Genomic DNA, 25,906 nt, shown 5'->3' with positions numbered 1-25,906 from the left:
ACAATTCTGCTGTTCCTAGGCAAGGTCATGATTTTTCCGCATATAATATCTGTTGGGTAAAAGTGGTTGTTTTTACAACATCTGGCCCTGCTCCAACCTTTGCTGTGCAGTTTTCGTATTTAGAATTGGGAGTGTAATTTTGCAGCTTCTTTCATTTCCTTTTTTGATGCAAATATGCATAAGCCATTTCTGTGTGCACAAGAAGTTTAGCATAATAAAAGCACTAGGGTGATTCTCTGGTTACTGGAACAGAGCAGAAATTTCATCCATTTCATATCAGGATTTAAACTGTGGATTACTTAAAAATGCATTTATTAAGTCTGACCTACTTTTTGATCTTCAAAAGTCTAGTTTGGTTTCCTTACAACATGGGGAGCTTCAAGGTCTGCTTGCTCCTGCCTGTTGTTACTCAGGTTGCTTTAATCGGTATAGGGAAACAATGTTCATTTGCAGTAGGCAACATGCCTCAATAGACTATGCATGGGGTTGGGAACTGGCAGTTCCTCATTTCAAGTTTTGCTGGTGATGCTGTTTTAGAAGGCTTCCTCAGCTTATCTGAATCTTTCTATTTGCAAGCATTGGGTTTCACATGCTTATATTTGCAACTGTACTAAGAAAGACTGGTTTTGGGTGATGCTAGTCATGCTCAACCTCTTCTCAGACTGAAAATGTGAAAAATATGACTTACTATTATCTCAAAATAGTAGCAGCTTTCATAAGTCTTAAAGAAAATGATTACAGTATGAATGAGACAAGTACTAGAATTACTGAGATAGGAAATTAATATTGGCAGTCCTTTACCTTCTTATTAAAAGCGAGACAGAAGTAATAACCAAAATTTATATTGTGTGACTAGAAAAAGGAAAACAGTAACCAAGACTAAAGAGAAGATGGTGATAAGTATTTAAGGTAATGAAATACCAAAATAAAAGAAAGAAAGAAAAGAGAGGAAAGATTGCTGGTAACTACTGTGTGTAATGTGAAAGCAAAATTAGGCAAAATTGTGTGCAGGTCTGAGATGTGTCATAGACATTTAAATAATAGGAAAATAGTACCTCTTGAACAAAATTTAGGCCAGTATGTTTTTAAGCACTATGAATGATATCACTTTTGTGTAAAGACTGAAAGGCTGTTACTGAGATTCTTGAATCCCACAGTGCTAGTAGCTGATGCGATGCTATTTCTCCTCTTCTGGAAAATTACGACAGAATGGTAGTCTTACTAATAATGAACAGATGGAGAAAAAAAAAATTGGAGATTAGTTTGAGGTTTTGAAAAAATATAGCCAAGATGCCTCTGTGTTATGAGATCTGAGGTTTACCGGTGTAGACACTTAAGCAAATTTCAAATTCACTTATACAAATATTTGTTGAAAACATGTCTTAAAGCCTTAGAGAATCCCAGATTACCATATATTCATGCTTAGTATGACCATATAGCACAATTTAACATGGTCTCATGCTACATTAACATTACTCTCCAAAGGATAAACAACCTTGCAGATGTATTTGAGATATAATTCCATGACTATCCTTGAAACCAGCACTGGTTTCAGAGAAGGGAAAAGAGACCCTTGCCTTGTTCCTGAGCTTCACTGTAGATGTTTGTTGCCAGCCCACCTTTCTGCATCTTACATATGCTTCCTGGTGCTTCCACGTATCTCATTTCTGGCAAAAACAAATGCTCAGAAGCTTCCTAAGAGGATGTGCCTCTGCTAGAGCAAATGGGATTTGAAGGAAACCTGAATTCAGGTAATTCAAGTTGCCCTTAATGTCAATATGGACAAGTGAAGTCAGATCTGAGGAACATGCTGAACCTCAACTCTCTTCCCAGAATTTGTTACTTCAGGAAAGGCCTGTTCTGGAGCAGTGGTGCATTTTTTGCAACGGCATTAGTGTTGTGTAAATGACTGGCCCTTTTGGAAATAAAAATAAATATTGAGCTTGAAGAGTGTTGAACAAATACCCTTAAAAAGCCCTGCATGGTGAGTCCATACAATTGAAATATAGCAACAATGCAGATTAATATTTTCAAACAGTTACCATATATATGTAAAGAATAACTGTGGATATTCTCTGAAAAAGAATTGAGTACCAGGTATGCTATGTATATTGTCTGAAGATATTCTTCACCCAACACTGCTTTTTTGTTGTCTGTGAATTTTGGAAGTGTCATACCCAAAAAATTTTATTAACAGTCCTTGGTACACAAGATGATATATATACAAGTATTGATATATATACAAGATGATATATATACAAGTATTAAATTCTTCATTTATCTGTGTTTTATTTTGGGTTTTTTTTCCTGTTTCCAACAGTTATTAGCTAGCTGGCCTGCATTGCCTTGGATTTTAGATGGTGATAGTTGAGAATAGCTTGTTCTTAGCCTTTCATTGCACGACTGTCAATATTGTTCACCACATGAGAGCATATCAGCCTTATTTCACATTTTTGTTGTTGGTGAGTGTTCAATGATTCATGGATCAGAAACAGTGATGTTAACTGTTAACCATATCTACTCTTCTGGCTACTGCTCCTGGTTTCTCACTGAACAAAGACTTTGTCTGAATCTATGGTTGACTGGAGCAAGCCAAGAAACGAAGTTAAAGCTTTGTGCTACCTTGGAAGCAAATTGATGCTTCCTCTAGATGTAGTGCTAGCTCTAGCTCTCACAGGTATGTTTGCTTCCATAGAAGCAGCTCTGCAGTGAAAAATACAATGTTTAACTGTCATGGTGAGACATAAAACCTAATATAAGACATATTCTGAGCAGGAAAGAGGTTGCACTGCAGCGCTTGTATTTAAATAGACTGAGAGTTCATTCTTGTGAAACTACTGTTCGTTGGTGCTGCACAATAACAACATATGTAACCATCAAAGCACTTCTCAGCTTGCTCATTCTGACACAGGGTATGTGGCAAAGATGCAATCTGGTCCATAGTAAAAGGCAGTGTATTTGCTAGGATGCAGACATAGCAGTTTGGTTATGCTTCATTGTTCACAGAAGAAACGTGTCAAGTGTGATTGCTTTCAATATTTGAAATATGTTTACTTCTTTTTTACAGTCTTATAATAGAATGATTTTTTTACATTTTAGTATATAGCACAAAAAAGTATATACATTAATAATATCCATAACATGTTTTGCTCTTTGTGTTGTTACATTACAGCTATCAGTGAATTTCAAAACAGACAGCTGTGTATTATCAGGGGGGTGGGTGGAATAGAAAAGCCTAGGCATTTGCAGGCCATGATACTACAGTTGTGTGGCAACTAGCAACCAACATTCTTCATTCTGATTCCATAACTAAAAATCTTTTTCACAAAGATCCTGATGAGGTGGTATCGCTCCTGGAAAGGTGACTCTGTTGGTGTCTCATGAATTTTCCATGCCAATAAAACAGTACTTTGTTTTAGTCCCTTTTTTTTAGTGCAGTTCCTGAATTGGTAATTATTACAGGTTGCTTTCTACCTATATGACTGAGATGGGTCAAAATCTTGTCTTGCATATATGCAAGTGGTAAAGATGAGTTTGACTAGGACATATCAGAGAGAACACTGAGGAGTATATGTGTGCTAAATGAATGGAAACAAACAGATTAACTGAACTTGAAAACAATGTGCCATAAGGGCAGAATTAGGACCCTAATTTTGTGCACATACTCTGGTGTGATTCTCAGAATTTCTTCAATGTTTATGTCAAGACCTTGAGATTGATAGTTTATTTTCTTTCTCTTGTGCCAATAAAATTATGCCAGTAGAAATCCTGACTCCTTGAAAGCCTTTTTTTCTGGAGGTGCAGCCCCTTGAGAGTTTATAACCCTGCAACTCTGTATTATTGTCAGACACGTGTATTGTTTCATATAAATCAGGAAGTGATTGGCTTCATTTTATAGTTTCTGTTACAAAATGGTATAGGTTGTATCACCTCAATTTTGCACATTTTACCTATTTATCCATTTTCTACAAAACCTGTGTGATCTCTCCTTTGAAGGAATAACCTCTATTTTGTACAGATGAAGCTTTTGGAAATTTTTTTAATATATGCTGAGTAGTTATCAGTACTTCAGAGTTAGCAACTTCGATTCTCACTCACCAGCCCATCACAACAGCAGAAGCCTGGTTAGAGGAAAAGGCTGCTATTTCGTACCTGAAATGTGACTAGGAAGGATTGTATGAGTCAAAAGGCAGAAAAGTGAAAATTGTATTGGGAAGCTTCTTCCACAAACAAAATAATGTATAGACTTCAGTTAAGGGATGAGCATCCAGAGCAGTTCTCTCCGTATCACTGAGGAGAAGAGTGGGAAGAGGAAGGCAACTTATTTATGTGACAATGCAATTCATCCAGTATGCAAATAGAAGGAAACAACTATACACACTTTCCTGTTTTTTCCCATAAATTCATCATTCTTTCTGGCACCATCCATTGCTTTATGTGAGAAGCCTGTGTTGGAAATTTAATTTTTAATTCTTTCTCAAGCATAAAACTTGGATGGCTAAAAGTTCTGCTCAGCAGAACATGCCTTAGACCTCAAGATTTAGGAGCAGTGATCCTGTTCTTTTCAGACCCAGGTGGTGCAGGAACACTTTGAATCTATCCACAGCAGGTCAGTGGTCTGCCAAAGGAGAAAAGAGGGGGTTGGGGAAAGAGCTCCCCTATTGCTTGCTTGCAGGCTCAAGAGGGTCTACAGAAATATTCACTCAGGAGGTAAAGCAAGACTACATCACATAATCCTCCCAAGAACTAATATGTGGTCAGTACTGGGGAAGGGAAAAGGGTTTAGTAGCTTGATAGCTCTGGTTTCTCAAAACACCGCCATCTCAGAGAGTTTGTAAAGGACTAACGTGGCATAATCAATCCTGTCCCTTGCCATGTGCTGCAGTAATGCTTGGTTCTTTGCTCAGGGCCATGCTGAAACCCACAGTCTCACTCTCAGCAAGCTTCAAAATAGATTGCTTTAATAGGAATATAATCTTGCCTTCTAAGAAACCATTCACACATTCAGGAGAATGTCCTGAAGGTTTGGAAATCTTCCTTTCTAAAGATTTTCCTGTTTTGCTATGGTATGCTAAGGAATATCAGAGTGGGAGGTTCAGGCTGTAGAATAGAAGTTTGCAAGCTCCTAGTAGATTAAAACCTGATTGGTAGTAAATGAGTCCAGAAAAGAAGAGGAGAAAAACCAAAGCAAAACAAAATATATAAACTATTTGTAAACATTTAAGGTCAGTAGCAATAATAACTCAGCAGGAGCTGTGTCTAGTTTCAGCTTCCACTTGCTCAGAATCTGTGTCTAATCAGTGACTAACATTGCTAAACACTGGAAACCTCATTTGCAACAACGCAGCTGCAAAGGAGCTGGCACAAAAAAGGCAAGCTTAGAAGACAATGGAGTTTATGCTTAAACCTTTGGCTTCCATTTGGATTGTTGGATCACTTTACATCAATGTAGTATTCAGGTCGCAATTTGTTAATGGTGATAGCAATAAAAAACTTTTTTGGTTTTGATGATGACTTCTTACCAACCAGACATTTTGTGTCTATGGCAGTGAGGAAAGAGATGCCAGGTAAGCACAAAGCTAATTTTCAGCCAAACAGGTTACTGTTTGTACAGGGTTCCTGGAATGTTGTTACACTCTTTACTCCTTGCTTGCTGATTATGTGGAGCTCTATAGCCAAGAAGACTCGAATTGCCCTTCTTTTCTGCTAGGGCCCACACCTTAATGCCCTAATTCCTCATCTAAAGTAAACTCGCATACTGGTATAGGGAGTTGCACAAAGGAAGCACAGATTATTGAACAGTGCTGTGTGTTCTTGATCACCATTTAGTTCCAAGTTTTAAATGCATAGATAGGAGGCCAGGTAAAGCACTGTACTGGTTTTGTCTGGGATAGAGTTATTTTTCTTCGTAGCAGCTTGTATGGTTCTATGATTTGGACTTGTGGCCAAAACAGTGTTGGTAACAGGGATTTTTAGCTGTTGCTGAGCCGTGCTGACGCATTATCAAGGCCTTTTCAGTTTCTCACACTGCCCTGCCAGCAGGTATGCTGGGGGTCCACAAGAAGTTGGGAGGGAACAAAGCTGAGACAGCAGACTCCAACTGACCAAAGGGATATCCCACACCAAATGATGTGCTCAGCAATAAAAGCTGGAGGAAGGAGGAATGGGGGACATTTGGAGTTATGGCATTTGTCTTCCCAAGCAACTGTTAGGAGCCCTGCTTTCTTGGGGATGGCTGAATACCTGCCTGCTGATGGGAAGTAGTGAATGAATTTCTTATTTTGCTTTGTTTGTGCACGCAGCTTTTGCTTTACCTATTAAACTGTTTTTATCTCAACCCATGAGTTTTTGCACTTTTACCTTTCTGATTCTCTCCCCCAACCCATTGTGGGGGGAGTGAGCGAATGGCTGCATGGGATTTAGCTGCCTACTGGGGTTAACCCACAACAAGCACTTTTATAATAACAGTCTTCCTCAAGTTTTCTTGAACCGCTGTTTACACTTGAGGGCATATAAAAGTGGTAGTTTTACTCTACTGAGCCTCTTTGGTGGGGTTTATCTCAATGGCTCTTTTGCTGCCCTGGATCTATTCTCATGGTGAAGTTCTCCAATGTGTTGCAGATGAGAATAGCTCAGAGCTGGAGATGATTTGTGCTGTAGGTCCAAACGACAGCTGTTGGTTAATTCTGCCTCTTTGAAACACAGTGCCTCAAACTTGCACTTTTTATTCCTCCTTTTGACTTGTATGTCTCATTACTGCTGGCTAACCTCATCACTGGGACAAGGATGTCCAAGCACAAGGGTGAAAGGATGGTTGTTGCATTGGGGGAAGTGAGATGGCAGGCCCAGAAGTCCTTGCCATCACTATGAGTTCTTCAGTCTTTTTCTACCTCTTCCCAGGGTGCTTAGGCTTGATTCCAGAAATCTGTCTCCCTGAAGGATAATGTGGGGATCATCCCCACTGATCCCTTCCCAGTGCTGCTCCTCTCATTGGACTCCTTGGCTGCGTACCAAAACTAGTTGTTTCTCAGAGTGGCATACTCCTGGTGGAAATACCCTTGGCCTTGCCTAGATTATAGCTCCACAAAGGTATAATGGCACAGATCTTTAAAGAGGGTCCCTAAAGACTCACGCGAACAGTACCAAAACAAGCTAGATTTGGTCTGACACAAGAAATCAATAAAGTTAACAAACAATTAAATATCAATACAAAAATATATGTACAGATTTGACATCTAGTGATTGAAAACTCCAGTGAGGGAGTTTTTGGTGCATGTGTCCGTAGTCTCAAATCTCTTTCCTGCAGCTGGCCTGCCACAACTAGAGTTCACCAAGCCTCAGGGTATAGATGAAGTGAGATTCTTTCCTGAATTTGTTTGAGAATGACATACATATGGGGGATGTATTACTGAAAAGAAGCTGAGAAGCATGGTTTTCATATGGGCCAACTAGCTGCTTAGACTCACATTTCTACGGGAAAACAGTCTCTTGAAGTTGCCTACTTAACAAAAAAAATAGGATATCTGATATTGTTTTAAAGAGGTAAATTAAAGGGATGGATAAGAGATGCATCAAGATGTATCTTTTTGATCAATATGTACCTGAGATGCTAAAAAAGTTAACTATATAGAGGGATTAGATCACTACATTTTGCAGTACTAGCACACATCTTCCTCAAAAGGCACCACATTCATCATTCCTTCACAAGGGAGCATCCCCAGTGGTTGTGATGAAGCACAGTGTGACCACCACTGTAATTCTTAATTATGACCTGAAAGAAAAGGGAATAGTGAGGAAAATTCTAACTCTAGATGCTCTTCTCAAATTGCCATAACTCTTAAACAAAGCTCTGACATAAGTGTCTTCAAGGAACTGCCCTTTCACTGAGTGACCCAGAGTCTCAATTACTCTTATCTCCCCTTTACCCCCCAAAAACCAACCGTGAATGAAATGCCATTGTAAAAGCATTTTCCCTATAGGTTGACTTTGGCTGATAATTTATTAGTCTGAAAAAGAGTAGAGACAAAGAGAGATCAATATATACATTCCATCAGGCATCCAGATACCCTGTGCCACTAATGAAATTTGGTTCAAAAAAACACCAGCATGCTCATTAAATGTACAGTCTGCCTTGATCCTGCTTAGAGGGAACATATATCAGACATCCTAACCTAGAGACTGCCATTTTGAATCAGACTTATTATACATAGCCATATGTCATTTAATGGTGGCTGGTCCAGGATTTGTCAGGTGGACAAAAATCTTCACACCAAACAGATATGGAATAATTTGATCTTTTTCTCACAAACTAATAATTACAAAATAAATATTGACTCAGAAATCTTTACATTCCTCTAGGATTTTTTAATAACATTAATGTTTTCAATTTGGACTTTTACAACACAGGCCATTCTTTCTATCAGTATAAATCTCTAATGCCTCCTTAAATGTTGTTAAATCCTTGGCCTTTGCACTATCCTGTGGCAATGAGTCAAATGCAAGTTCAGATCCACAAGCTCAGGACTAGTGAGAGTTGAAAGAAAAAGGCAGAAAAAGGAAGAAAGAAAACATCACATAATGTAATTCCTTCATTAGTTCATATCTATTTCTTTATAAAATAAATCAGTAAAAAGTTACTGGAACAAAATTGCCATGATCACTTATTCTGCTGGATATTGGGTCTGCCAGGTAACAATTATTTTCAAAAAGATTCAAATACCTTTATGAGTTCCATAGCTTGTGCTAGTCCACTGAACTTCTTAAAGAGCAAAATGGTAATAATTGTCCTAATGTAGTCATTAAAAAATATTTTAGGGTCTGATAGACTTTCTATACTTGTGAGGCAAATCTTCAAGCCTCATTATAGTCAGGGGAGCTTTTCCAAGTTATACAAAGTATGGATACAATGTTTGCACATAATATATCTTTAGGAATAAATTGGCTTTTTAAAATTAAATAAAAGAAAATCAATAAAATTGAAATTGAACAGGTGAAAACCAGAAGGAGTTACAGTATCCTTTGTTTTATTTTTGAAATTTTGTGATTACTTCAAAATGAACTATAGATTTGCCCAGAAAAACTCTAAAATATCTGGTCATATGCTTTACTAATTATTTAAAGCCATTTCACATTTTTTAAATTAATTCTACCCATAAATTTGCAAAGTAGCATTGGACACAGTGTTAGAGGCTGAAGACAAATAGATTGACATACAGCTAAACACTAAAATAAGACTTTGCTTCCGGGGAAAATATGTAACCTTTGATGCTTACTCAAATCTTTTATGTTGTTATACTAGCAAAAAAGTAAATTACCAGCCATTTTCCTATCTTAGACATACAACTCTGGCCTAAAATGCTTAAAATATAAGCAGGAAAATGAGACGTGCTACATATTACAGAAACATCCTATCCAGTAGCAAAACCTGATTGAACTAGCCAGAAGGCTGGACCAAAGGTCAAAAAAGCAGCATGTAAAATAAAATACAAAAAGTTTTCTCTCTCATCATCATATGTACGGGATCAATGTTTTAGTAATTCAAAGTTCAGACTAGTTCTCAAGTTTCACTTCAGCTGGAATTTAAATTCTAGTGGTGCACACTGGCAGCGATGAAGGCCAACAGCATCCTGGGCTGTGTCAGCATGGGCACAGCCAGTGGATTGAGGTTAGAGCTGCCCTTCCTTTACTTGCCATTCGTTAGACTGCATCTAGGAACTGCTTTGGGCCCCCAGTTCAAGAAGGTCACTGAAAAACTGGAGTTCAACAGAGGCCACCGAGATGGTCGGGGGGCTGGAGCACTTACCCTGTGAGGAGAGGCTGAGGGAGCTGGGTTTGTGCAGCCTGGAGCAGAGGGCTTCAGGGGGGCCTAACAGCAGCCCACCAGTGCCTATGGGGATGTTATCAAGGAGGCAGATATTTAGTGAGGTGTGTAGCAGGAGAACAAGAGACAGTTATCATAAATTGAAATAAGGGGAGGTTCTGAGTGTAAGTACAGAAAACGTTCACTATGAGGATAATTACACAAGGGACCAGGCAACCCAAGAATCTCCGGGATCTCTGTTCTCAGTGGTCTCCAGAACATGACTAAACAAAGCTCTAGGCAGTATGGTCTGAATTTGGTGCTGACCTTGCCTTGAGGAGACACTTGAACTAGATGACTTCCCAAGGTCCCTTCCAGTATGAATTATCGTTTGAGTGTCTGCTTCTAGGATCTGCTGCTGCTTTCAGAATTGCTGAAAAATATGCTGCTGGATTTTGCATAATACTTCCTTAATGCATTAAGTCTGTGGACTTAAGGAACAGAATTCAGGTTTCCCCAAGTCCCTTGGGGTTGCTCTGTACTCTTCAGGGAGTGGGGCAGTTGTCCTAAAAGACATATTATGATAATTATGTAATTAAAGTCTGTGACTTAATGCAGACTTTCACATTGATTTGCATAAGAAATCATGGTTCTTCTTGACTTCCTAACTTCAGCCAGATTGTGTCATTTGAATATTGCTATTTAATGTCATCTTCTGGTGTTCAATTTCTATGTTGTTGAAACAGAAAAGCCTAAGACCAGATATTATGGAACACCCTTGAGTGAATTGCAATTTGCGAGAGGCCATCAGCTTCCTCGCACAGACCTTTGCCACTTCAGTTAATTAAAGTGATTGTTTTACTGACAGCCACTAGGAGGTGACGACACAGTTTTTGCCACTGGGTTTTACAGTGCTTTTCTGAGAGCAGAGAAACAATGACACTTGGAACAGCAATAAATCTTACACTTGCCAAACGCTGAGTCCATACGTCAGAAACGTGGTAGCATTAGTTTAATGAGAATATGATTTTCACAGCCTAACAGGATTGTGAACTCTATATTTTCCTAACCTCAGTTTTGGAAATACTGGGCTGATTTTTGTTGAAAACTTTCAGTAATTCTGCTTTTGAAGCTCCATGGGAAATCTTACTTTGAACACTTCAAGTGCAAAAAGTAGGAACTAAATCCTAGATTTTACAATGGAAAATTTTAGATAGTATAAGCAATACTGACTCCACCTTTAACTTAAATGTTTAAACAGATGATGTGCCAGAAGATGGCATTCAACAACACACAATACTGTTTTGGAGTTTTGCGCCAGTTAAATATCTGCATGAACACTGTAGGAGACTTCTCCGCTGTGGGTTTTAGATATGCTCTTGAGAATTTCAATTGTTAATGTTAATTACAATTTTTCCTTTCACTGACACTCTGTCTATACCGGGTTAGGATTCGGTTATGATAGGTGTTTTACAGTCCCAAAATAAGACATTAGGTGAAAGAAAGTGAGAATAAGAGGGAGCAGGAGGATATAACAATGGAATGTGAGTATATCCTTTAGAGACTGGTTCACCAGAGAGACATACAGTCTCAGTGGATGAATTTTAATCCTAATTAGGGCATTGTCAGTGCAATAGTTATCGTCCTAATCAGAAACTGTGGCAGACAGGTGGTCTGTTAGACAGGTTATAAAGGCTACACAACACATAATAAAGTCACCAGAGACCAGACAATGTACTGATGATGATCCTAGTGCTCTTTCCAATGCCGTCCTTTGCATTGAAATTTGGGGCTTATCCCTCTGATAAATATGCTCCTAACTGTGTAACTATGACCTTTGAATGCCTATGTTAACATACAACACACTTCCATTTGATGCCAGGATAGCATAAAGAGCCTTACAAGAAGAGTGTTATTATTTTTGTCACCTGCAGAATATTAATGCAAATATTTATGTTGTGCCAATGACTGTTGAGTGTTGAGTGGTTTACGTGCTGACCACTTGGACCCAGTTTTACAAGCTGTTACGTGCCTGTATTTCATTTTAGGAAGAATGTACATACCTCACAGTAACAGAAAAAAAACATTAAAATTCTTCTAATGTCCATAGCAATCATATTTTTCATCACATAGTTTCCATAAGCAGAACTGTTTAAGCTTGGGTGAGCCATGATTCTGGGGGGCAAAAGACAGTACTTGTCTTCTACTTAAGGCTGCCTGAGATTTTCCAAGTAGATCTCCTTACAGCTAAGCTCTCTAATAGCCTAATCTACTCAGAGCTTTCTTAACATACATTAATAATGATAATTTCAGCAACTGCAGTGGTGAGAAAACTCGACGAGTAATATGTTGCCAGGGAGAGTGGATTCATGCCCTTTTTCATCCTGAGTACAATTATACTACAGCTGCCACTGACCAGCACAGTGCTTACGCTACTGAGTCACAGGTAACACTGGCAATGGAAAATCCTTTGTTCCTTCTTGTAAAATTGTGGGATTATTGCTACAAATTGCATAAGATTTATTTGGCATGAGACAGAGAGAGTAAACAAGAGAAAATGCAGTTTTGTAGGCTACTGGTACAAAGTTGAGGAGTCCTAGTTTCACGGGGTTTTTTATTCACACTTTACAGAAAGTTCCTGACACAGAAACAGAGGAAATCATCCAGTTAAAAAACTTTCCATAGGAAATACTATTTGTGTGTCTCTATTGTTTTCTCTGGTCTTCTTTCTCAGTGCATTCTGTTTCTTCTTGCCTAGCAGTGGTCACCCCCCCCCCCCCCCCCCCCCCCCCCGTTTGTGTCAGAAACTAATTTTACTAGATTTAGGGGCTCTTAATCTAATAATAGATATTGCCATATCAGTTTGGCATTGAGAATACTACTAATTCATTTCTAACATAGCTATTGCAGGACAATTCTTCTTTGCTTAGCTTTCTTCCCTCTGCCATATTCATATGGTGCTGGGTTAAGAAAGGAGCATAGGTAGGGTGCACCCAGAAGAACAGGTCTGTCTTTATCCTGATAGTGTTGCAGTGAACGTTCCCGATCCTGCCCACTGTGCATAAAAGGCAGGGGAACTTGTTAGGGACTTAGCATTTAGTTCAGGAAGGTTGTGGCCTTGAAAGCATGTGGCTCACAGAGATTAGACTTCCATATCCCACCTTGCGACTTGCTACTTATCAGGTTAGGACATTTCAGGAGCTTGCACGTTTATTTTAGAGTGGCAAAACACATGACAAATAAATATTTCAGATAGGATCACTGATCATGACTGGGAATATGGTTACATAGGAGCTTTCTTAGGTCATCCTCTGAACAAGAATGAATTATTTCATCCATCAAAATCCAAGAATGTTGAGCCACCTGGCCTTGTTTTATTTCTGAAATTATTTCTCAAATTACTTCTCAAATTATTTCATGTTTTCCTTAACTTGTTAGGGACTTAGCATTTAGTTCAGGAAGGTTGTGGCCTTGAAAGCATGTGGCTCACAGAGATTAGACTTCCATATCCCACCTTGCGACTTGCTACTTATCAGGTTAGGACATTTCAGGAGCTTGCACGTTTATTTTAGAGTGGCAAAACACATGACAAATAAATATTTCAGATAGGATCACTGATCATGACTGGGAATATGGTTACATAGGAGCTTTCTTAGGTCATCCTCTGAACAAGAATGAATTATTTCATCCATCAAAATCCAAGAATGTTGAGCCACCTGGCCTTGTTTTATTTCTGAAATTATTTCACGTTAATAGAACTCCTGCTTGGCCTTCTGTCCTGATGCTGAGACTTATGGAAAATCAGTAAATTGCCTAGTATGACAGCAGACCATTCAACTAATGTAGGGGAAACCTTAGGTGACATAAATCCAGCATACCTAGCTTCTGATACTTGATCTGGCTCACATCCCTCAAAGATGATGTGTAGAGAGTGTGGTCTTGCAGACAGATGTGTCCAAGCTGGTGGAATTATTTCAGGAGCAATACTTCTGAGATAAAGGACACCAAGGACTGAATGAGAAAGCATATGTTGTTAGGATTATGGAAGGCAGACAAGGAACTGCGAGTCACTTTTCTAGTGAATTCTGTGCTAATAGCAGCTTGGAGCTGAGAAATACAAAGTGGAAGTAGGTCGATCTTCTTACTGAGACTGATATAATCAAAGGCATTAGTGGAGATTTCTCTAGAACTCAGGGTCCAGGTCTGGCATCCACACAAGGAAAAGTGTTCAGATAAATTTTCACACTGAGATGGATTTAGAAAAAACTACAAGGACTATCTGGCATCCAGAAAACTTGTCTTTACGGTGAGCGACTGAGGAAATCCAGTCTATTTAATTTATCCTCCTGGGGTTTGAAGAGTAACTTATTAATGGTCTACAAGTGTTTTCTCTACTATAAGAAATCTTCTCCCTTCTTGCATGTAAGTATTCAGCTTAGGAAATTGAAAGTGTTTGTGTCTAAGAAGAAAAAACATTTCTGATATGGGACATCTTTTTAAAGCAGGAAAGTAATACGGCCAAATCTGACTTCTGGTAATCTGACACTAGAAACAATTCAAACTGGAATAACTTCAAGCTTGTCAACACTGGGAAAGTAACGTTTTTCAACCAAGATTGACTCTCAGTCATGATTTCTTAAGGTTGTGTTCTAAGTTAACCACAAGTAATTCAGAATCACTAGGTCAAATCTTGGAAGATGGTTAAAGAATGACATTTTAATGTCAGTATTGCAAATACGTAAGTGATAAATATTTAATCTGTTAATTTCAATTTACGAGCTGAAAATACAAGGTCATATAAGCAGTTAGCTGTCACCAGACCATTACCTGCCACTGCCTGCCAATCACCCACAGATGGTCCCATGAAGTCCTCCCCATTAATGTGTCATACAGGTATTATTAATAAGTAGTGTATAGCAGCAGAGGAGTAAAAATTAAGTCCTGTATTATCTCCAGAGTCAATGGTCAGATGGACCTTAATACGGAAGCTGACAGCCTCACCCACTGTGATTGCCAGACAGTTGTTCTTGACATACAGGTCGTTTCTGCATGGTGAAAAAGCTGACATGTGGTCGTGAAGGTCTTCTAGTGGCTCAGTTGCTATGAGATAGGAGGTTTTGCTTTGATGCAGATAATAAACAGCTGTTTACACAGCATGTTTGCACATGCTCTAATAGGATCACTTTGCTTATTTGCTTTTTTTCCTACTAGTTGCACTGTGTTAACATCTGTCAAACAACAAATAGCAATATCTGAAATGTATGAATATTAATGAAGATGCTGTTTTCATCATGGGAAGGGCATGAAAGTAAATCTCATAAAAACCTTTACATTTTAATATATTTTCTCATTTGAGGATGATTGCCTATGCCTCACATGATTTCTTCACCTATATGTACTTGTGAAAAATTTTATCCCTTAACTTGAAAGCAGAGTTAGCATGGCTAACCCCTAAATGGTTTCATGATTTCTTAAGTCTTAAGGCCACATGTTATGATCATGCTGTCCTATCTGGCATAACACAATCCACATAATTTCATTAAGTAGTTCATGACTGATCTAGAGCATATCTTTTGAGAAAGGTACAGCCAATCTGGTATGAAAGGTCTCAAGTGAGAAAAAAAACACTGCATCCATAACAAGTTGTTCCAGTGCTTAATCACCCTTGAAGTTTAAAAATGTGCATCTTAATTATAGTTTGAATTTAGCTCTGCTTTCAGTCATTGAATCTTTTTTAATACCTTGATCTGAGGGTAACAAGTTAGAGTGTGTGGTGTGTGGCAATACAGTTGGAGGTACATCATAGCATTTCTAGGCGACTTTTTCGCATTGTTTAGCAAGTTTTAGAATTGTAAGTATAAGAGCTCTCATCTACAAATCTGCCTGGAGTCCTAGTGCAGCTGTACATACCCCGTGGGCAGTGGGTCACTAAAATATTTTCTGGATGTCTTATCCAAATGCTTCACTATCCATACCATTTCGGCAGTACTATTTCTTATGGACACTGTGGCTATCAGCCTCTGGCCAATATTTATTTGTTGCATGTCAAGTAGAAATGAACACCGATTGCATTTCTCTTGCCCATTTGGAGCTTTACATGAGCAGTTTAACAATACTCCCGCTTCAGTGACTTTCATATAAAAGCCCGATTCTGTAATTCTCTGCTGCTAGTATAGGATGATAATGGATACCGAAAAAAAGCAATGCAGGTATGTTTTCTTCAAAAATAACTAACTGTAATAATTTAATATTGTATACAGTAAAATTGTAAAATTCTCTTACTATTATGTAATATTTATGGTTTTCTAGAGCTGACAGACCTAAAGTAAATAAAACAACAGCTCTTTCTAGTTTTCTTATGAAAGCTCCAGTTTTTATTCTTGTAGCCTCTTTTAGAGCAACATAATCTCTTTGTAGTATGCCAATTTTTTTCCCAAAACTCTACTGAACTGCAATGCATGAATAATTACTAAAGATCAGTTGTCATTTTTTACCTTTTTAAAAATGAAAAATAAATTTTGATTAATATAGGGTTTTTTAAATTTAAAACAATGTCCATATATATGTCAATCTAGAAATGGATTAAAAATATTTTTTTTTCTCAGTCTTTCCTCTTTCCTCACTTCCATCATTTGGTTTTCTGATAAGTAACCCTGTGATTTTTAAAATGTAGGAAATGATGATTAAAACCATTTTCCCCAGCACATCTTTTGTATACTTATTAACTCTGAACTAAACATTTCTGGTCACTTTGGCCTTATTCATTCCAGGACAACTAGACTGGTGACCATTACCTCTTTCTAGACCCAAAATATCTCATGCCTTATAAGTACACACGAAGGCAACATTTTCAGATTAATTCGAGTGGATATTTCCATCTGCCAGACTTTTTGGCATCTCAGCAATCTCCAAAAGTTAAATGTATCTTCCATTTCACTTATCAGAAATAAATGAAGTTTACATCTTTTTTTTATGTTCATGTTCCAATGTGAGAAGTCCCATACAAGGCTTCAGATCATTTTACATATCACTATACAACAACTCATAAGTATAGTGAAAAATTTATTAGGCAGGACTAGAGACTCTTCTACACTTGAAAGTTAGTTTGAATTCATTTTTGGATTAGGGTAGGGTGTGAATTTTAAGTGTGATAGCTATTTCTGTCCATGTGCTGACAAGTGAGGGTATGAGGGGGTTGAATATTTGGCCACAGTATTTCCTTCTAAAGCTTTTATAATAACAGTATGGTGGGGTATAAAGATCTTGCACAAAATGGCTACAACTTGAATCAGTACCAAGACTGGTTTTTGTCTGTTTTATTAAAAAAAAAAAAAAAAAGCTTAATGTTAAAAGGAAGTGATATGAACATCAATATGTTGCAAGATGGGTATATGTTTCTACTGCACATTTAGCTGATGACTTTGTCCTGTAAGAAAGACAGGGTACAGTTGGAATTATCTATCACCTGGCAATATTGTCATTATTTTATTATTCTGGGATAAACCATAATCAGTCTCTTATAAAGCATAGAAATGTTACATAAAGGAATGGAAGAATCTATTCTTTTTCTTTTTTCTTTTTTTTTTTTATTTTATAGCAAAAAAGGCAGTGAAGATATGTGTTTTGCAGGACACTTTTAAATTTAGTATTCTATACATCAGTAATAAGTTATGATGGTGCAGCTTTACCCTACTTCTCAGAGTTGGACTGAAGCTTGTGGAGTTAAAAACCTCATATTTCTAGGCTCAGAACAAAGGTCAGGCAATATGATAGGGACCTACAGCAGACTTGCATCGGAAGTACTACTTTAACAGTTTGTTTGCTTTGGGTTTTTTGATTTTCTTTATTAGCTGGTTTCTGGAAGCATAGTTCAACATTTTACAGCTTTTAACCTTTCTCTGTTCACTGCTTTAGATGGCTCTGGTAACTTTAAAGAACACATTATATTTGCAAGAATCTTGAATTATCTGCCATCTTGAAATAGCAATGCAATCTGGGCTAATTAGAGGAAAATGAATGGCTTTCAGGAAGAATTTCAGTGAGCACCACGTTGTGTTCAAAGCAGGGGTCTGATTCTAGCTTCAGCGGAGTTCGGCAGGAGCTGGGAGCATCTCAGCGGTGCCCTGCAGCTGCGAGTTATCAGCTCTGGAATTAACAGGCAAGTCCACTGCTAATGCCAGATCACAGTCGCCTCCCCTCCCTGCTGAGCTTGCCCCAGCATGGTGGGTCCTGCTGTGTGAGAAGGGAAAACATTGCCTGCAAGGGGAGAGAGCGGCTGCTGAGGAGAGCAGAGCGCTCCTGCATTCTGCTGGGTATGGTGACTCCAACACACAAACACAAAATCTTTACTCCATGGGTGCCATGGGTCTCCAGATATCCAGTGAGCTCAGAGTAACTCAGGATGCAGTACTGGAAACCTGGCATGGTAGAGGGCCAAGATACTGCTGGCTGCAGGAGTATCTTGCAGTTGTGAAGGACGGTGCCCACGGAGATAACAACTTTGTAGTGCAGTGGGAATAATAGTAAGAGTGACCTTGTATGTTTTCCCTGAGTTTGTCTAGCTCCCAGCTTCAGGCGTTTGCCTCAGGGATAATGCAATCTGTTTTGATACTGCAGTCGTAGTCACCAAAATAAAGACCCTATCAGGAATCACTGCAAACTTCCAAAAAATATAGCTAAAACTACCAGACTGTCTTACAGAGAGTTGTTTCCACATGTCTTGGTGTTAGTCTTAGCTGCTTGTGAAAATTTTGAAAAAATATATTCCATTCTTAATGGGCACTACTCTCTGACTCTCGGCTGTAGTCAGGCTGTGTGCTTGAAGCAGACGTTACATTGTATGTACAGTTTTGAGGTGTCTTCAGTAGAGGTATATTTGGCTGTTGCATGCACAAAATGAGTTCTTCAGAAAACATTATGACTGAATAAATTGCAAAATACTGGCTGTGGCTACACAATATGCCCTGAGCAAAGAGCAATCCAGGAAGAATATTGTCTTTCCTAGTTTCCTAGAAATTAAAGAACAATAAACTGGCATAATTGTCTCACTGATTTCAGTGAAAAGGAAAGTTGACAGCAGTAAGCAGAGCCTACTTGCTTCTCCTGTGACACCATCTCAAGTGAAGGAAGACTGCATCAATTTACTCTCTTTTACCAGGGTAAGTTTAAGCAGTGACTTAGCAGAGCACCTACTGCTTTCCTTTTGTTACTTTGGTGCTAAAATGAATGTTACGAGTCAGAACTGATTTTCTTATTAGTAACATAACTTTATAATAAGGAGACAAATAGTCTAGTTTTAATGAAAAGCAATGATGCATCTCTAAGAACTTACACTGTTTAAATGTCTTTTTTTGGTATTATGTGTCAACTTTCATTGTGTTGCTCTTCTCTTTGTCTAAATTGACTGAAATTACTTTTACCCATATTGTATAATAAATTTCAAAATAATCACATTTTGTTACAGCATTTAGTGCCAAGTACTTTTCTGCACAGTGCAGGCTCTGTTTTTGTAAAAACTATGTCCCTAGCCACCTGGCAGCTCATTCTTAATTCATGTGCATTTAGTTACAGCTGGCATAGAAAGCAGAGTTTTCCAAGGACACTCTGCAGACTTGCCCAGTGGAAATTATAACCTCTATAAAATTGTTTCATGATCAAATTTTGTTTTCTCAGGCCTGTTTTGTCAGATCATGGTCTTGGGTAGAAGTACTGGAGCCACTGAGCTGCCAGGATGACATGTCTAACTAGAATTACACTGAAGGTAACCAAACAACTCTTAAATAGTACAGACACTTCCATCTGTTGATTCCATTTCAGGGTTAACGTTTAGGACGTTCAACGATTCTCATAGAGACTCACTACCCACCCCCCAATTTTTGTTTTTAAATTTCTAAACAAAAAATCATTGTGGTTTGTTGGTGGTTTTTTTTTTCTTCAATTGCAGAGTTTTTAATAATATTTAAGTCATTTGAAATTATGATTTGTCTGACAGATTGATCGAGAAACTTCAATCCTTGAGAATGTGCCAGAAAGTTAGAAAAGATGTTAAGCCAGTACAGAATATCAACCTTTAAATAAAATAGCATATACAGTGTAGTTAAAAATAATGACCATTGCCTTAAAAATAAAAAAATATCTTATGGCCACAGAATATATCCTTGTCACATGAAACAATGTATTTCTTCAGGCCTGTAATTGCAATAATTCTGTCTGGCCGCTAGAGGAGTGAAACTGTTGCCCAGGAAGGTGATGGGGTTTGTACAGACCAGTCCAGGAGGACAGTGGCAGCAGGAGGAACAGAACAGAGGCCTTCAGAGCTCCAGGTAAGTGTCCCAGCAATTCAGTGACAGAGGTTTTCCACCGTGCCTCTGACCCTCACAGGAGCACTCAGGGACTAAGATACTGTGCAGTGCAAACAACAACACAGCAATGTGGTCTTCATTAATTAACTAAAGGTATCAACAAATATCTACCATGTTCTGCCACAAGTATCTTTTTACAATATTCTGTCTTAAGCTGGCTGATATTTTAAATATTAGATTACTTGGATTATTTTGTATGTTAAAAGATATAAATTGAGATGGAAACAATGCACGTATGCAATCTGACAATATGGATGTAGGATCTTTCAGTCAGAAAGTTCTCAAGTTGTACAAATTGGCCAGGTTGCTGGGTCTAAGGTGTTGGTTTGTTCATGCCAGTATTCTGAGATTCTTAAATGAACAGCTAAAGCAGAACTTGAATGCACAGTAATGATTTGCAATCAAGTGGGGAGTATAAATTCGTGTTGCTCATTTGAAATACAGTATGGGTAAAAAAAGCACACATCTAGACTATGACTTGTGAAAAAGGCTACATTTGCGAAGAGAGAAATGCAAGAAAGTTTTAAGTACTTCATAAGCCAGAGAATAGAAGCAAACCAAATTAATGGAATTAGAAAGCAGTCCCACTTCTGTAGGTTTCTCTGCTCATGCTACACTATTATAGTAATCATGACAGAAGTAGTAATGGTAACTGTAAACAACTGAAAACTAGATTGAAAACCTGCACTGGAATGCATTTGCAAAAATGGACCTATTTGAAATTGTAAAATCAGCCTGAAGTTTGAAGATGAGCAAAGAAAAGGTAGGGTTTTCTGCAAATGCCTTGTAAGACATTGTTCTGACAATTCTCCCACGCAGGGAGTAACCTAAAATCCACATTATGCCATAGCGATTTGCTTTGTGCTTCAGTATAATGAACCTCAAATTAACAAACCCCCAAATAAGCAAACAACCACCATTCCAAGCAATATTTCAAATGGAAAGTAGAATATCTTTTCAGTTGGGGGTTGGATTTTTTTAGTTTGATATAACAAATTGAATTAATACATTGCATCACTAAAACATCTCTCAATTACTGCAAATGAACACTCAATTGATGTGATTTTTTTACACCCAGTACTTTTTATATGTTATTTTAAAAACTATCTCCATATCAATTTCTCCACTCAGTTGCATAGATGTAAACCAGAAGTAATACAGCTGAAATTAATAAAGCTGGGATTCTGTAAAGCCAGCATGGAAGACAGAGGAATTAAGTTATGGAGCCTCTTTCTCTTCCATCTTATAATGGAGTAAAACCACTGCAAAGCTATTGGCTTAACTGGAAATCTATGTCATTTACATGAATATGAATAGAGAGTAGACAATTTGTTTTTATTTTCAATAGCCATGATAACTGAGGCCATATGTCCTACTATATAAAACATATGCTCTCCATAACTCCTGTCCATACAGAATTGGCATACATAAATTGCAGATTACAGTTCCAGTAGAAGTTAATTGCCTTCTGCCTTCTCTTTTTCTACTGAAATGGTTTAAGGAAACGAAAGGATTAGTTCAGCATTTTGCCAGTTACAAAACCTGGTCAGATTAATTTCAAAATCTTGACGTAAAAGGTAAAACTGAAAGGAAATAAAAGATGGTGTCACCTATTCATCAAAACACAAGACCCTTATCTACAATACTAGTTATAACCTCTATTGTATAGGTGGCTACTACAGACCCAGGGCTGTGATTGAGAGTCAGGTTCTTAAATTTAAGAACTGACATGTCTACCAGATGCTTAAGCTCTGATCACAGTTATTGGAGAACTAGTCAGCATGGTCAGTGGATCCTAGAGAGTTATTCAGCTGACCAGCCATGAGATACGTATTTTATGGTGAGCAGAATTGCTTTTCTAGGCTGTGCTAGATCTGCACTGAGAAATTTAGGTGTGTAAGTCTGAAGCTAAATCCCACCCCAGATGACTTCAAGTCTAATAGTCTGAAATAAGTGTCCATCACTATTACAGGACATCTTTCTAGAATCAAAGTGAAAAGTTTCAGAGACATGAGGCAGCATTGCCTCCACCTGATCCAGCCAACACTGGTCCCTTTGAAAAGGCCATTTGAATAAGTAGCTAGAGCTTAGAGCTCAGGTACTTTTTTCCTCCTTTTCCGCAGATCACTAAGTTTCTTATCAGTTCACCCTCACCTTCTAGCCCAGTTGCCTTAAAGGGAATGAAGTGGAGAATCCAGAGAAGGTACAAGAAGGGAGGAAGAGGCTGTCAAAAACCTTCCCTCAGAAAGCAAGTCTAGCTAACATGGGCCCATACATTCTTTACTCTCTCCTATGAAAGAGAGAAACTGTCCCCATATCAGGAGTATTGAAAAATTATTCTCTTTCATGTGATATTAAATATTGATGAAAGGGAACTGAAGGCACCCTGGATGTAGTATTAGAAATCACTTCGGAAGAAACAGTCTTAATGGTTAGGTATACTTTGCAAACAATACTAATAATGTCTAGTGATATTAATAATATAAAAAAAAAACCTGCATGGGATTCCAAGAAATATTGTGATTACAGTATTTTTGTAGCTTACAAATTAAATTTTAATGCACAAGAAATGTAAAGACTATAGTGTGAGAAAGACTCCAAAAATCTGAATATGTTTGCCCAAAACGTCTATCCCACAAACCTTCAGATTTAAGTAGTTAATTATCAACCCATTTATTTTAAATATGATTTGCTATTCTTGGTTGGGCTTCCTCATCCTGTTCATGTGCTGTTATTGAAATGTGTCCTTCCAACAGCATGTACAACAATTGCTGTGTATGAAGTGACAGTGCTATCACTTCCCCCCCTCCCCCCCCCAGTTCTAAGGAAAAAGGCTTTGATTCATGATTTACTGATGTAGTTATTTGTTCATTATTTCAGGTTTCATATGTTCATTCCACTTTCCATAATATTTTCTGTGGATGCTATGGATGAGTTTTCAGTGCTCTTCTTCCAAATTATTTGCTATTTATCTGTTTCATAAAAAAGTTTCTCAAGGCTGTGATAATAAAGTTGCACTACCAATAGGGAAGCTTTACTTTTGCCTTTTCAGTGTTTACAAAAGTCCTGACATGGCTGCATGTAAGTGTTCAGGTTTATCCTTGTCTGAACGTCTGTTAACTAAGTTAATTCATTAGATGTATCCTCTTTTCTTCAAGGTAGAATTTAGCAAGCAGAGCAATACTCTAGTCTCTACTCAGACTGCAGAGTTCACCAGGGAAATGGTTCAACAGTCAGTGCAATTGCTTTCTGTAACACCAGTTCAAAGGATGAGAGAACATGTCAGAGAACTTAGATCATGTCTCACCCAGCTATCAGCAGCATGCAGACCACAGGCGCAGCACAGACTTGTTGGCCATGGCTGTTTGAGAAAGCCTAATCTCAGTCTATGATTTTAGAGATCTACTTTGATGCTTTGCTCTTCCCTGATTGTGGTGATGGATGCCACACTGCACTCAAGAATGATTAATTCATTTCAGATATCTCAAGAGTCAATGGTTATGGTTTCTACCTAAAGCTGATTCTACATGTCAGTGTTAGGTATCACCTTGCTGACACTGAGATGTGAAAGTGGAAGATAAGAACTTTTGTACTCTGTGAACATCTTTAAAACCTATGCATACTTTAGATTGCTCTGGTAATGTTTACGTATCACATTTACAGAATATCCTTCCTGAGGATCATCTCAGCAGGCACTTTAAAAAGAATTGTGAGTATCATTGCATAGACTCCATACAGTCCATCTTGTCTGGGTTTGGTCCTGATTGTGTCAATCATTCAGTCCCGACTGATCCAGGAATATATCACGGTTTGTGTTTCCTGTTATGAAGATACATGAAGGATCTCATCCATGTCTCTCTGTGTCATAATTAAGGTAGAAATTTCAGAAGAAGTGGAGATTTTTTCCAAATATTGTGCAGATACTTTCCCCTGTTTTCAACACTGCCACAGTGGGTTTTTTTGCTTGTTTTAAGATTAGTTTTACTTTATAAATGGTAATCCAGACAGTTGTTTTGTATACAAAAGAAATGGATTTGCTGTACCAATACAATGTGATCTTAATTGTATTAGGCTAAAAAGTCACAAAGGAAAGCATGGCTGCTTTGTTCAGACTTGAGATTAAAGTTCGCTTTCCTTTCTTATGGTAAACCAAATGACATGGATATTTTGCAAATGTATTTGCCCTCAGCAACTTCCTTTTTTAAAGTCATAAATACAGTGTACTGATTAAGAAAAAAAAACAAAACAAAAACAAAAACCAACTTGGCCCTGTGCCATAATAGTACATATAGTACACAGGGTCCTGTGGAGGTCATCTGAAGTGCATGACCCATTTTGAATTCCTACAGTTTGCATGAGTTTGTCAGTCTTAAACTGATGATTCTGACAATATTTATCAGCATCCTTGCTGAACATTTAAATCTGTCTTCCTACTGCTTTTCATACTGATGTTAGCTCTCAACTTGATGAACTGAAGTCATAATTAAACAAAAAACATCCCATAAATAATTATAAAATAGCACTCAGCCTATCATTCGAGCTGCCTGCAGGCTTTTTTAGATACTTGTTTTCATTTGTGTTATGCGGCTTTTCTATAATACTAATAACTCTTTTTTTCCTGTACATCTTTCTCTAATTCCTCTCAGATGATGTCAGTTTACGAGATTAGTTTAATTCTCTTAGATGTCTTTCCAGGACTCAGTGACCTCACTCTGCAGGAGTGGACACTCGGAATGTGCAAGTGTGCAGTAAACTTCCTGCCTCTTTGTACCAACTATCCAGAGATGCTTTCTGCAAGTCCTAATGTGCAAGGGAAGAAACTGCAACGATGCCAGAAAGCTGCTCTGAAGTCCCTGACGATTCTCAGAATCTATTTTGCTTGTGGGGTCATTCAATTATGTCTGAAATTAGTTCAGTTATTCACTTTGGTTTGCAAGTATAAAAATAGAAAATATTTAGAAATCTGGGACTGTATTCAAACTGTAATTTGAAAAAAAATTGAAGAATATTTCTAACTGTGGGGTCTGGGGGCTGTTCCACTTTTACATAAATGCTGAGACTGCAGACTTGTGTCAAGACCTCCCTGCTGAAAACTTCAAAGACATTCCTTCCAGGCAGAGAGTTTATTCTAGAATAGTGGAAGTTCCTCCCTGAGGTTCAAAGGGTCATTGCTAGAAAACTCATTATCTGTAGGGACTGCTGACTTGAGTAAAAATCTAAAAAATAGTAAGAATATTGACCATGCTTACAAGGTGACAGGATGTGGGAATTAGTCAAAAAATAGAAGACGACAGGTAGATGTTTAGGGGGTGGTAGTGTGAATGTGGTTACAGTGTAAAGAAAGAGATTTTTCAAGTATGACAAAAATATTTTATCCAAAGTGTCTAAACTTGCTCTCAAAGTCAAACCAAGGCTGGTGTCAAAACTGCTTTCAAAAGAGCTATCAAAAAATGAGGGAAGATTCCTCGTTGTTGGAAAAAAAAATCCAGAAGTGGTATAGAGTCAGCAAAGTATATTTCTGTTAAACTTCCTTTTTTCCTGTAATTTGTACAAGGGACAGATAGGATATCAGGATGTAAGATACTGGATGTGACAAGACTGGAAAAATGGAGCTAAGGCAAAAAGCTTTCTACACTTTAGCTGGCAAAACTCTGCAGAGTGATGGTATTTTAGTCACTGCAAGGTCCTGCAGGACTAGGTTATCTTTACCTATTCTTGGCTGTCACATTCCTACAATGCAAACATT

The sequence above is a fragment of the Pygoscelis adeliae genome, unplaced genomic scaffold, assembly GCF_000699105.1.
Source record: "Pygoscelis adeliae isolate BGI_AS28 unplaced genomic scaffold, ASM69910v1 Scaffold168, whole genome shotgun sequence".
Lineage (NCBI taxonomy): Eukaryota > Metazoa > Chordata > Aves > Sphenisciformes > Spheniscidae > Pygoscelis > Pygoscelis adeliae.
The sequence above is the reverse complement of the archived record's forward strand: the minus strand, read 5'-3'. Positions refer to the sequence as shown.